Below are 13,344 nucleotides of genomic sequence, written 5' to 3'. Positions count from 1 at the left end.
ATGAAGTGACCAGCACCCTGGCTCTTCTGTCCAGCTTTTTAACAATCTAACAGTTAGAGTTTCTTTATTTTCTTTCAGCTACTCCTGGAAATGGTGAAGACATGGAATTTTTGCAAAAAAATGGTGTGGAGGAAAATAAAGCCTCTGTGTGAGTATATAACCATTTGACCTCTTTTTTAACCCTCTCCAGGGTCACCCTAGAATCGGATCTGCTCCCCAGCATCTTCTGTTTCCTGGAGTGTGTTGTCTGCTACTTTGGATTGGCCATGATGGGCTGGAGCTGCCTTGTGACAGGAGCAGGAAGGTTTCTGGGTCAGAGGATCGCCTGCCTCTTGGTGGAGGAGAAGGAGCTGAAGGAGATCAGGGCCTTGGACAAGGCCTTCAGACCAGAGCTGAGGGAGGAATTTTCTGGTAAGCAAACTTGATTCATGGGTGTGTGGCTCCATTTTAAACTCTGCATGGGTGTGGGGAGGTGGACCTTTTCTAGCAAGTTACAGAAAGTTGTAGTCAAATCTAAGCCAATCCCACATCCACAGTCATCATAAAAAGAATATTAAATAGTATAAAATGGCATAGTGTGAAAGACACTGGATGGGGTGTCCAGAGACTGGATTCTGGCCCTGACCCAGAACTTGAGAGGCAGCCACTTTGGACGCCAGGCCCATTTTCTTCTCATCTAGAAAATCCCACAACAGTTATTTTTCTTGTCTACAACTGTTTTATGTTCTGAGGCTTTTTGTCTTGGCAATTGCTTTGCAACATTCACAAAGGATGCCATTGACTTGGAGACCTCACCAGTGGGTCCCTGCCTCTCTAGACCTCCCTGAGCTTTGTTTTGTTTTGTAGCATCCTTGGCATCTTTAGTGAAGGCCAAATAAAAAGAAGTGAAGGTATAGGCAAGTGTGTAAGTATGTGTGTGTGTGCCAGAGAGCGAAACAGAGAGAGAAAATGAGGGAGAGAGAAAATCAGAGAGAGAGAGAATGAGAAAGACAGAGAATGCATGAGAAAGAGTGAGAAAGAGAGAGAGGATAAGAGAGAGAGAGCATCAGTGAGAGAGAAAACTCGTGCACAAGTGCACAGCACAGAGCAGAGACAGTAAGAGGCAGTATGAGGCCAGATATGCCTCATTTCGATTTTTCATATATGGCTTTATTTTTTAACCATTTGTCTCTGTTGCTCAATCATCAAGAAATTGCAGAATTTGGTGTAGCAGATCCTTGTGCAAATAACCCCATGAGGGGTATAAAAGGGGTTGTATCCAACTGAACAATGAACCATCAAGGTCCTGAAACATAAAGCAACTTGCCAAGACCATCTAATTAATGTGTAGCACAGCTCAGACCAGAGCTTCCTTCAGAGGCTTCGTCACTTGACTCCAGAGCTGATGCTTGGCAAAGTGGGTCTTCAGTCTCTCCCTTTGCCTCCCTGGGTGCCCAATTCCCTGTCCTCCTCCCCAACCCAGGAGATTGGGTGGACTGTGTGTCTTCATGTGGGCTCTGGCAGTATAGAGACTCATGACCTGCCCTCAGAGAAGCCCCCACTTGACAACATTCAGGGACCACACCCAACACTCTGTTCCTCTTTTGCTCTTCTCAGACCTCTTCCAATTTCCTCCACCCTCTGTTTTAATGGTGTCTTTCACAAACAAATATTAACACAAGACCAAGATTAAATGTTTGTAATCCTTATGTGTCACCAATATTTACAATCTAACATGTAATACCAGAAAAAAGCAATGCTCAGCCTAGAGGAATTGTTCCTTATGGTGAAAAGGCAGGGGATATAACGGATGCACAGTGACCTGTACGAAGATAAAAACAGAGAATCCTTTCAGTGTTCTTTCTGTGCCAGGCACTGTGCTACATGTTTTACATGTGCTGACTCAATTGTTACTCATAGCAACCCTATGAGATTGTTAATATTATTATCCTCCTTTCTTACAGACTAGGAGACAGACACAGAGAGGTTAACTAACTCACTGGAAGTCCCAGAGTTAGAATATGGCAAACCTGGATTTGAGCCCCGAGAGTCTAGTGCAGCATCTGCACTCTTAAACAGAGTTAGTCTAGCAGCTTGAGGAAGGAGCGAACTATGGCTCCATCAAAAAGTCCCCATTCCTAGTTTCTAGATCCCTGTGAACTCGCTGAGGAAGAGCCTTTTCTCTTGGCTTTAGACTTCTTCAACTTTGAAAAGGCAATTCCTTTGAGCCAGTCTGTCTGAAGTTGGCAGCAAAGGGGAAGCAGAGGAAGGGAGCAGGAAGTGCAGAGGTGGAAATAGAACCAGAGAAAATTCCACTCTCAGGCTGTCACCCACCTCCTCCCCAGCAGCCTCTTCCCTGCCTCCCCCATTGCAGGGCCTCCTTGGAGTTGCCTGGCAATAGGAAGGGGCTGGGAGTAGACAAAACATGACAGAGGCATCAGGAGAGTAAATGGTCCCATCTGAACCCCTGGAAGGAATTGCTCCAGTCTTGAATTTTTCACTCTGAATTTTACTCTCACTGTTCTTTGGCCTTTGTTGCCAATTTCAGTTGAACTTTCTCAGAAAAGTTTATTTAAACAGCCAGTCCTGTACCTGGTGTACAGTGTACGAGGCTTGGAGGTGGGGTGGGCAAGTTTGAGTCTCCACTAGAAACATGACCTTAGATCTGTCCCTTAACCTCTCTGATCCTAAGTTTCCTCACCAATAAAGTGGGACTCAGAAAACCTATCTCATGAGATTGCTGTAAAAGGAAATAAGAAAGCTGTGAGTGGTATGCAGATTGTAAAGCACAAACAAGCGTAGAGTATTTATCCAAGCTCCATGTACCACAGTGTTCATGGCGTGGGCTAATTCCAGGTGACAACTTTACTGTTAGCATCATGTCTTGGGGATTTCAGAGGAGCCTGAAGACATTAAAGTTGTAACCACTGCCCTCGGTTAGACAGCTGGAATATTAGTTCATTGGTCGCTAACTTTCAGCATTGTTTTCTGCTTTTGATATCTTATAAGAGTTTTTCATGGAAATTCCTCATTTAGGCCCATCCACAATTCCCTAGTAATGGCTCCACTCTCCTCCCAATTGCCCAAGCAGGAAACCACAGGGGTGATTTTGTCTTCTTTTTCTCTCAGCCCAGATCCAGTAGGTATCAAGACCTTCAAGGTAAGGTCTGAAATTCAAACCTGTTGTATCTCTCCCCTCCTCTGCTTCCACTGCTAGACCCTGCTTCCGGTCCTCATTGAAACTTTGGCATAGATACTCTGGTTAATCTCTTAATTATCTTACTTTCTCATATCCCCTATACCAGTCCATTTTATATCCTCAAGCCAAGGTTGACTCTCCACATCATAATTCTGCTTCTGTTTCTCTCTCTCTCTTTTTTTTTTTGGAAACAGGGTTTGGCTGTGCCACCAAGACTGGAGTGCAGAGGCATGATCTCTGCTCACTGCCACCTTCACCTCCTGGGCTTCATTCATCCTCCTGCTTCAGCCTCCTGAGCAGCTAGGACTATGGGCACGCACCACTAAGCCTGGCTAATTTTTGTATTTTTAGTAGAGACGGGGTTTCATGAGGCTGTCCAGGCTGGTCTTGACCTCCTGGGTGCAAGCAATCAGCCCACCTCAGCCTCCCAAAGTGCTGGAATTACAGATGTGAGCCACCATGCCCTGCCTGGTTCTCTACTTATTCCAAATATAAATAAAGGGTTTCTCTGACGTGGTGCTGGAGACCCAAAATCATGATCCCGCATTACCTACAGAATTAAATTCAAACTTTTTCTTCTTATACCCAACTCTCCACAATCACTCTACTCTCTCTAAAAATTTTGGTGAGCTTTCCATGACTCTAGAAATGCTTATATTCTGGGCACACCTGAGAGCTCATTGCTCAGATTACTTTTCTGAAATGAGATGGGGTAGAAACAGATGTTTGCTCTTTCCCAATAAATTGCTACATATTCTGACTTCTGTGTCTTTGTTTACTTGTTCCTTCCATGGAATGTACACCCTGCACCCCAACACCATGACTCTAACCATTCCCGAACACCTATGTAACATCATCTTTATCAGGAAACTTCCAAGCCAGTTTCAGAAATGTTCCGATCACCTGACCCGTGTTCACACAGAGCTCCAGAACAAGACCAAGCTGACAGTGCTGGAAGGAGACATTCTGGATGAGTCATGCCTGAAGAGAGCCTGCCAGGACATCTCAGTCATCATCTACACTGCCTGTATCATTGATTTCATTGGTGTCCCTCACAGAGAGTCTATCATGAACATCAATGATAAAGGCACAGTAGCTTGGGAGAAAACGGAGCAAGATGAGAAAGATAAACAACAAAGGAAGGGAAGTCCCTCCACTGAACACCTGCTGTGCTCTGGGCCAAGTGTCTTTGCTGATCACTACCAACTGGGGGAGTTCAAAGCTGCTACCTTCAGTTTTTTACATGAGGAAACCAGTGCTAGAGATGGCAAGTAACTTGTCCAAGGCCCCCCAGGTAAGTAAGTAAGTAGGAGAATTAGACTTTAAACTCACTCCTGTGTGACTCTAAAGGCCACTCTTTCTATTGTGGCTCCAGTCAAAAGTCAACTAAACTCCAACTTCAGATTCTTGATATCCAGCCACTCTTTGCCTCTGTGGGACAGAATCAAACCTTCCAGGTGCCACCACAGTCATCATTTTAAATCTTGTATGTAGGCTGATGACATGCAATAGGGGTGTGGCTTGCTTCTTCAGTGTTTCACTGCTCAGACCTCTACGGGAGCATATAGAGAGGCAGGTTGTGGGACTCCGACTCTGCCTGGGGTGAATGTTTACAGTTCCTGAAACCCCAGTGGGTGTGTGTTACACGGTGCTCTTTTAGTCTTGCTCTTTTAGTTTTGACATCTATAGGCAGCTTGTTTTAACAAGCTACAGTAGACCCTCTACCTTATCGGAAATTCAGAGGGCTTTCTATATCTCGCGTTGTTGCTTTGGTTACCAACGCAATTGGATCACACCTGGGCTGGCAGAATGAGTGCAAGGTTTTATTGAGTGGAGGTAGCTCTCAGCAGCTGGGGGATGCCAGAAGGCGAGGGTTTTTCTCTGGAGTCAGCTGCTGAATTACCTAACTCTTAACCTACTGCCCCAGGAAAACTCCACATCATTTTGCCAGTGGGTGTGTTTCTCCCAAAGTCCAGCTGCCCATGTATTCCTCTGCTGATGTGTTCCTCTGCTGATGTGTGCCCCTCCTGACATCCAGCATCGTCTGTCTTCTTCTGCCAATCTGCTTCTCTCATTGCCCAGCAGCTTGTGCATGTGCCTGTTGGGGTCTTGGGTGGTTTTTATAGGCACAGAATGGGGGCATGGCAGGCCAGGGTGGTCTTGGGAAATGCAACATTGGGGCAGAAAATGCTTGTCCTCATCTAGGTTCCTGGAAGTGGAGGCCTAGCCAGAGACCACACTCTCCTTCACCCAGCACTTCCCTTCCCCACTCCCATATCATTTAAAGGGACCATGCTCTTCCCTTCCCAGCACTTCCATATCAAGAACTTTCAGAGCCCTCCTGCCCACCTCAAAGAAATTCTCTCAAGAGAACTAGCAAAGCTGGTTCACAGAGGTCTGTCAGGACAGAATTATCCAGCACATGCTTTCTCACAATATTTTCTTAACAAAAGAGTCTCCCAGTATGCAAAATACCATCTCTTCATCTCACTGCAGGGCCTGCTATTACAGAGCCGTTTCATGCTATGTGCCCAAAGTGCACCTTCATTTAATCCTCATCCCTTAAAGTCTTGGTGGTCTTCCTGAATTGCAGCTTTCCAAACCACTTTAAATTCAGACACATTTCCTTAAGGAATCTTGTCATGCAGTCTCACCATCTGATTCCCAGAGTCCAGTCTCTTCAGCACCACAACACCCAACCGTGGGCCTGGCCCTCCACATTCAATCTACTCTGATGCCTTTTCTAACTGAACTAATTGATTTTGAGTCTCCAGCACCGTCAAAAAAAAAAAAAAAAAAAAGAAAGAAAAGAAAAGAAAGAAAGATAGAAAAATCCCTTCCAGTTTCTATTTACGCATACCTTTCAGTACCCCTAGAGTACAAGTGGGGTGTTAAGAATAACCAGTTTTTCATTTGAATTCTTAACTCTCCACAGCTCCCAATGACAAGAACTGTGAAATGACAGGAGAAGTGTTAGAGGCATCTGTTTCCTAAACCATTATCACTCCAAGGCTTAGAAAACATTTCACAATGTTGGTCATTTCCCCCTTGAAAGTAAACTACTTTCTCTGCCACCAGATTAATTGTTGAAAATATGAGGCTGTCTCTCCAGAAACTCAAATTCCACAGAGACTTTAAACTGGGCCAAAAAAAAGAAAAAGAAAAAGAAAAAATAATAATCCTTACCTAGGAAATTCCTTGCTTCTTCAAGGGAAGGCACTCCGAGCACCTCCATGAGCTTCACTTCCACACAGCTCAGGGGATGCTGCCAGGTCCTCCCAGTGCAGGTGTTACCAGCAGAGGGCACACTCTTCTCCCCAGTCCTCCACCAGGCTCCACAGGAAATGCCAGGGTAGGGCTTAAGGGAAGGTTTATCACCCTGACTTTACATAACCAGGTAAACAGAGTCACAGCCAGAATTGGAAGCAGCTTTCCCAGGGAACACACAATCAGGAAAAGAGTGTGGGTTTCCAACACCTCCCCACAAGCCACTGTTTGCTCAATGACTCCAGGAATGGTCCTTGTGACTAAGTTTTATCAGTCCACTCAAAATGAGAAAAATACCAGCAATTGTATGTATATTTAAGAGTATATTTAAGAGTGTATATTGCTTATATACAACTGTGTATGGGTATGTGTGTGACATAAATTCTTCCACTGCCCTTTTCTGCCTAAGGACTGGGACTGTCCATATTCTCAGAGTATAGCTTCCTGATTTTTCAGTTTTTAATAATCTGCCTTTAATGATACTGATGTCACATTACAATTTTTCACATCATTATTTGACAAAATATAAAGTGATAACTCTAGGTCCTTTGCCAAAATTACAGTACACACACACACACATACACACACACACACATCCATACACCCAAAAGTCTAGAAATTCTTGCTCTCCAGAACCCATATGTCAGTTTCTTTTCATTTTGGTGTTTTTCCTATGGCTGTAGCATGGCCCAGTCTCAGTCAGAGTCACAGAAGAATGGACCCCGAGTCTGTTATAACCACTGCACTTGAGAATGAATATCTATGCATGTGGTTGGGGCGCCTTAGTTATATTTCCTGACACTGACAGCATGCTTTTTGTTGGTAGTTACCCAGCTTCTGTTGGAGGCCTGTGTCCAAGCTACTGTGCCAATCTTCATCTACACCAGTACCCTAGAGGTAGCCGGGCCCAACTCCTAAAAGGAAATTATTCAGAACGGCCATGAAGAAGAGCCTTTGGAAAACACATGGTCCACACCGTACGCATACAGCAAAAAGCTTGCTGAGAAGGCTGTGCTGGCGGCTAATGGGTGGACTCTGAAAAATGGTGGCACAATGCACACTTGTGCCTTAAGACCAATGGTTATCTATGGGGAAGGAAGCCCAATCCTTTCTGCTGGTATAAATGAGGCCCTGAACAACAACGGATCCTGTCAAGTTTCAGCAAGTTCTCCAGAGTCAACCCAGTCTATGTTGACAACGTGGCCTGGGCCCACATTGTGGCCATGAGGGCCCTGCAGGACCCCAAGAAGGCTCCAAGTGTCCAAGGACAGTTCTACTATATCTCAGATGACACACCTCACCAAAGCTATGATAACCTTAGTTACACCCTGAGTAAAGAGAGAGGCCTCTGCCTTGATTCCAGATGGAGCCTTCCTTTAGCCCTGATGTACTGGAAATAGTGGTTCCCTGCTGGAAATAGTGAGCCTCCTACTGAGGCCAGTTTATACCTATGGACCACCCTTCAACCGCCACACAGTGACATTGTCAAATAGCGTGTTCACCTTCTCTTACAAGAAGGCTCAGCGAGATCTGGCGTATGAGCCGCTCTACAGCTGGGAGGAAGCCAAGCAGAAAACCGTGGAGTGGGTTGGTTCCCTTGTGGACCGGCACAAGGAGACCCTGAAGTCCAAGACTCAGTGATTTAAGGATGACAGAGATGTGCATGTGGGTATTGTTAGGAGATGTCTTCAAGCTCCACCCTCCTGGCTTCATACAGAAGGTGACAAGGGCACAAGCCCAGGTCCTGCTGCCTCCCTTTCACATAACAGCCAACTTATTGTCTTCCTCATGTCCTCAAAACCTGCCCAGTCCCTGGCCCAGCCAGAAGCTTTCTGTCCTAATCATATACCAGAAGAAAGACGATGTGATTTGCTTTTTCCAAAACTCAGTGGCTGATTCTGAACAATTGTGGTCTCTTTTAACTTGAGGGTCGTTTTTAACTACTAGAACTCCATTTCTCCTCTTAAACGAGAAAGAATCTTTTCTTTCAAATCTCCTACTTCTTCACACAGTTCAATATAAAGAGTAATAAATGTTTTAATGCTTAACCTGGAGGGAGGCGTAGTTTCTGTTAATACATAGTTCCCTCCTTTTCTTTTCATTTCCAGGTATCACCATCTTTAACTTAGGAGAGTAGTATGAAGCCAGGGTTGTGGGGTGGGCAGAGTAGTGGGAGCATCCGGAAGGGCGATGAAGACTGAATAAGCCCTGCTATGTTTCAGGCATGTACAACATGACCTACATATGACATATATTCCCTTACTCAGTACTCATCAGAAACCTATCATGTGGGGGTGACTATTCCCATTTTACCATTGAGGAAACCTGTTCACAGTTACACTAACAAATTAGTGGCTAGGCCTGTTACCAGGAAGTTGGCCTTGAAAGTCCTTATCTTTCCATGGAATTATGCAGCCTGAACTGGTCTTACCAATGGTATAGCAGAGCACTGGAGCATGGGGTGCTGATACTTGGGATAGTCCCAGCTTTTTGGGGTTACCTCTTTCTTGACCAGTCCGGTACAGGGGAATCTCTAGAACCCAGGAGAATCCCTGAGGGGTGTCTGAAAGAGTTTGCATGTCTTTCTTAACGGCCCTTAGCAGGGCAGAGAGAAGCAAAATTGCACCAGGCCTCCACCAGCTTCAGTGCCAATTTCCTTGAAGGTCTCTAGAACACACTGGCTATACGTGTGTTGGCCATTCTGATCATACATAACCCTGCATTTCACCCTTTCAAATCACACAATGAGCCACACCATGGGTTCCTGGGCAAGTAAATAAAACAAGTGTGAACTTCCCCCAAAATATACTTTCTACTCAGCCCAAAATTAGAAGTCTACTATCGCACATCCCCAGGTTTAACTGTCTCTCTCTTCTTTCTCCTTCTCTTCTTTAAATCATATCCTTTCTTCTTTTATTCTTCCACATCCTTAGCCTCTTTCTTCCCTCCATCTCCTCTTTAATCACTGGTTCTCTCATTCTTCTCAATTTCCCTGAAGAGTGGAGGCCAATAAAGACAAGTTTGGTGACTTCCAGTGATGACATAGTCATTAACCAATCAATGAAAACACTGTCAAAAGAAACACTGTCATGTGCACCAGGGACAGAGTTGAACTGAAGCAGATGAGTAGGTTGCTGTGGGTCCAGAGTGTGGGGAGAGGAAGCTGTCTCCCTCTGGACCTTTGTGTATCACAGCAATGATAAGAGTCACACCCAATATCAAGATGGCTTTTTTCTTACACAGGAAATTAACAGATCATTACTCAGTTGAATTTGATTACCACAATGGAGTTAGTTTCAGTGTTCATTCTGAAAAGAAAAGGGAACCATATTCTGGCCCAGATGAACAGGTTACCACCATCTTCAAAACCCCAAGGAACAGATGATCAGCACCAGCATCAGGGGGGAATGGCCCCAGGCAGTGTGGTAATGTGAAAAATGCAACACCCAGTGGTCACTTCCAAGATGGCCAAATAGGAACAGCTCCGATCTGCAGCTCCGAGCGAGATCGATGCAGAAGACGGGTGATATCTGCATTTCCAACTGAGGTACCTGGTTCATCTCACTGGGACTGGTTGGACAGTGGGTGCAGCCCACAGAGGGCAAGCTAAAGCAGGGTGGGGAGTTGCCTCCTCTGGGAAGCACAAGGGATCGGGGATTTCCCTTTCCTCACCAAGGGAAACCGTGACAGACTTTCGTGGAGAAAAGGTACACTCCTGACCAAATACTGTGCTTTTCCCGCAGTCTTAGCAACCAGCAGACCAGGAGACACCCTTCTATGCCTTGCTCAGTGGGTCCCATGCCTATGGAGCCTTGCTTACTGCTAGCGCAGCAGTCTAGAGGAAGATATACTGGCAATGCTGTAGCTTGACGGAGGGGAGGGGTGTCTGCCATTGCTGAGGCTTGAGTAGCTCACAGTGTAAACAAAGAGGCTGGGAAGCGTGGACTAGGCAGAGCCCACTGCAGCTTAGCAAGGCCTACTGCCTCTATAGATTCCACCTCTGGGGGCAGGGCATAGTAGAACAAAAGGCAGCAGACAGCTTGTACAGACTTAAATGTCCCTGTCTGACAGCTCTAAAGAGAGCAGTGCTTCTCTCAGCACGGCATTTGAGATCCAAGAACAGACAGACTACCTCTTCTAGCAGGTCCCTGACCCCTGTGTAGCCAGACTGGAAAACACCTCCCAGTAGGGGCTGACAGACCCCTCAAACAGGCAGGAGCCCCTCTGGGATGAAGCTTCCAGAGGAAGGATCAGGCAGCAATACTTGCTGCTCTGCAGCCTCCACTGGTGATACCCAGGCAAACAGGGTCTGGCGTGGACATCCAGCAAACTCCAACAGACCTGCAGCTGAGGGGTCTGACTGTTAGAATAAAAACTAACACATAGAAAGGAATAGTATCCACATCAACAAAAAGGACTTCCACACCAAAACCACATCTGTAGGTCACAGTCACCAACATCAAAGACCAAAGGTAGACAAAACCACAAAGATGGGGAGAAACCAGAGCAGAAAAGCTGAAAATTCCAAAAAAACAGAGTGCCTCTTCTCCTCCAAAGGATCACAGCTCCTCACCAGCAAGGGAACAAAACTGGACAGAGAATGAGTTTGACGAGTTGACAGAAGTAGGCTTCAGAACTTTGGTAATAACAAACTTCTCTGAGCTAAAGAAGCATGTTCTAACCCATTGCACGGAAGCTAAAAGCCTTGAAAAAAGGTTAGATGAATGGTTAACTAGAATAAACAGTGTAGAGAACATATTAAATGACCTGATGGAGCTCAAAACCATGGAATGAAAACTTTGTGATGCATGCACAAGCTTCAACAGCCAATTCAATCAAGTGGAAGAAAGGATATCAGTGATTGAAGATTAAACTAATGAAATAAAGTGAGAAGACAAGATTAGAGAAAAAAGAGTGTAAAGAAATGAACAAAGCCTACAAGAAATATGGCACTATATGAAAAGACCAAATCTACATTTGACTGGTATACCTGAAAGTGACAGGTAGAATGGAACCAAGTTAGAAAACACTGTTCAGGATATTATTCAGGAGAACTTCCCCAACCTAGCAAGGCAGGCCAACATTCAAATTCAGGAAAAACAGAGAACACCAAAAAGATGCTCCTCGAGAAGAGCAACCCCAAGACACATAATCATCAGATTCACCAAGGTTGAAATGAAGGAAAAAATGTTAAGAGCAGCCAGAGAGAAAGGTTGAGTTACCCACAAACGGAAGACCATCAGACTAACAGTGGATCTCTCAGCAGAAACCCTGCAAGTCAGAAGAGAGTGGGGGCCAATATTCAACATTTTTTTTTTTTTTTTTTTTTTTTGAGACGGAGTCTCGCTCTGTTGCCCAGGCTGGAGTGCTGTGGCCAGATCTCAGCTCACTGCAAGCTCCGCCTCCCAGGTTTACGCCATTCTCCTGCCTCAGCCTCCCGAGTAGCTGGGACTACAGGCGCCTGCCACCTCGCCCGGCTAGTTTTTTGTATTTTTTAGTAGAGACGGGGTTTCACCGGGTTAGCCAGGATGGTCTCGATCTCCTGACCTCGTGATCCACCCGTCTCGGCCTCCCAAAGTGCTGGGATTACAGGCTTGAGCCACCGCGCCCGGCCTCAACATTCTTAAAGAAAAGAATTTTCAACCAGAAACTCATATTCAGCCAAACTAAGCTTCATAAGTGAAGGAGAAATAAAATCCTTTACAGACAAACAAATGCTGAAAGATTTTGTCACCACTAGGCCTGCCTTACAAGGCTCCTGAAGGAAGCACTAAACATGGAAAGGAACAACCACTGCAAAACCAGCCACTGCAAAAACACGCCAAATGGTAAAGACCATCGACACTGTGAAGAAATTGCATCAATTAATGGGCAAAATAATCAGCTAACATCATAATGACAGAATCAAATTCAAATATAACAATAATAACCTTAAATGTAAATGGGCTAAATGCCCCAATTAAAAGACACATACTGGCAAATTGGATGAAGACTCAAGACCCATCAGTGTGCTGTATTCAGGAGACCCATCTCACGTGCATAGACACACATAGGCTCAAAATAAAGGGATAGAGGAAGATCTACCAAGCAAATGGAAAGCAAATGGAAAGCAAAAAACAAAACAAAACAAAACAAAACAAAACAAAAAAAACAGGGACTACAATCCTAGTCTCTGATAAAACAGACTTTAAACCAACAAAAATCAAAAAAGACAAAGAAGACCACTACATAATGGTAAAGGGATCACTTCACCAAGAAGAGCTAACTGTCCTAAATAAATATGCACCCCATACAGGAGCACCCAGATTCATAAAGCAAGTCCTTAGAGACCTGCAAAAGAGACTTAGACTCCCACACAATCGTAATGGGAGATTTTAACACCCCACTGTCAATATTAGACAGATCAACTAGAGAGAAGGTAAACAAGGATATCCAGGACTTGAACTCAGCTCAGCACCAGCGGACCTAATAAAAACAGCTACAGAACTCTACACCCCAAATCAACAGAAAATACATTCTTCTCAGCACCACATGACTTCTCTAAAATTGACCACATAATTGGAAGTAAAACACTCCTCAGCAAGTGTAAAAGAACAGAAATCACAACTGTCTCTCAGACCACAGTGGATTCAAACTAGAATTCAGGGTTAAGAAACTCACTCAGAACCACACAACTACATGGAAACTGAACAGCCTGCTCCTGAATGACTACTGGGTAAATAACAAAATGAAGGCAGAAATAAAAATGTTCTTTGAAACCAATGAAAACAAAGACACAACGTACCAGAATCTCTGGGACACATTTAAAGCCGTGTGTAGAGGGAAATTTATAGCACTAAATGCCCACAAGAGAAAGCAGGCAATATCTTAAATTGACACCTTAACATCACAATTAAAAG

At 44.8% G+C, this 13,344-nt stretch overlaps 1 pseudogene; it reads left to right on the top strand.

The window, feature by feature from the left end:
- Window positions 1-266: 266 nt before the first annotated feature.
- Window positions 267-11,771, top strand: LOC123567444 (3 beta-hydroxysteroid dehydrogenase/Delta 5-->4-isomerase type 1-like; annotated as a pseudogene).
- Window positions 11,772-13,344: the final 1,573 nt, after the last annotated feature.

This window comes from Macaca fascicularis, chromosome 1 (assembly GCF_037993035.2).
Source record: "Macaca fascicularis isolate 582-1 chromosome 1, T2T-MFA8v1.1".
NCBI classification, from domain to species: domain Eukaryota; kingdom Metazoa; phylum Chordata; class Mammalia; order Primates; family Cercopithecidae; genus Macaca; species Macaca fascicularis.
This window is presented reverse-complemented; position numbering and strand designations above follow the sequence as displayed.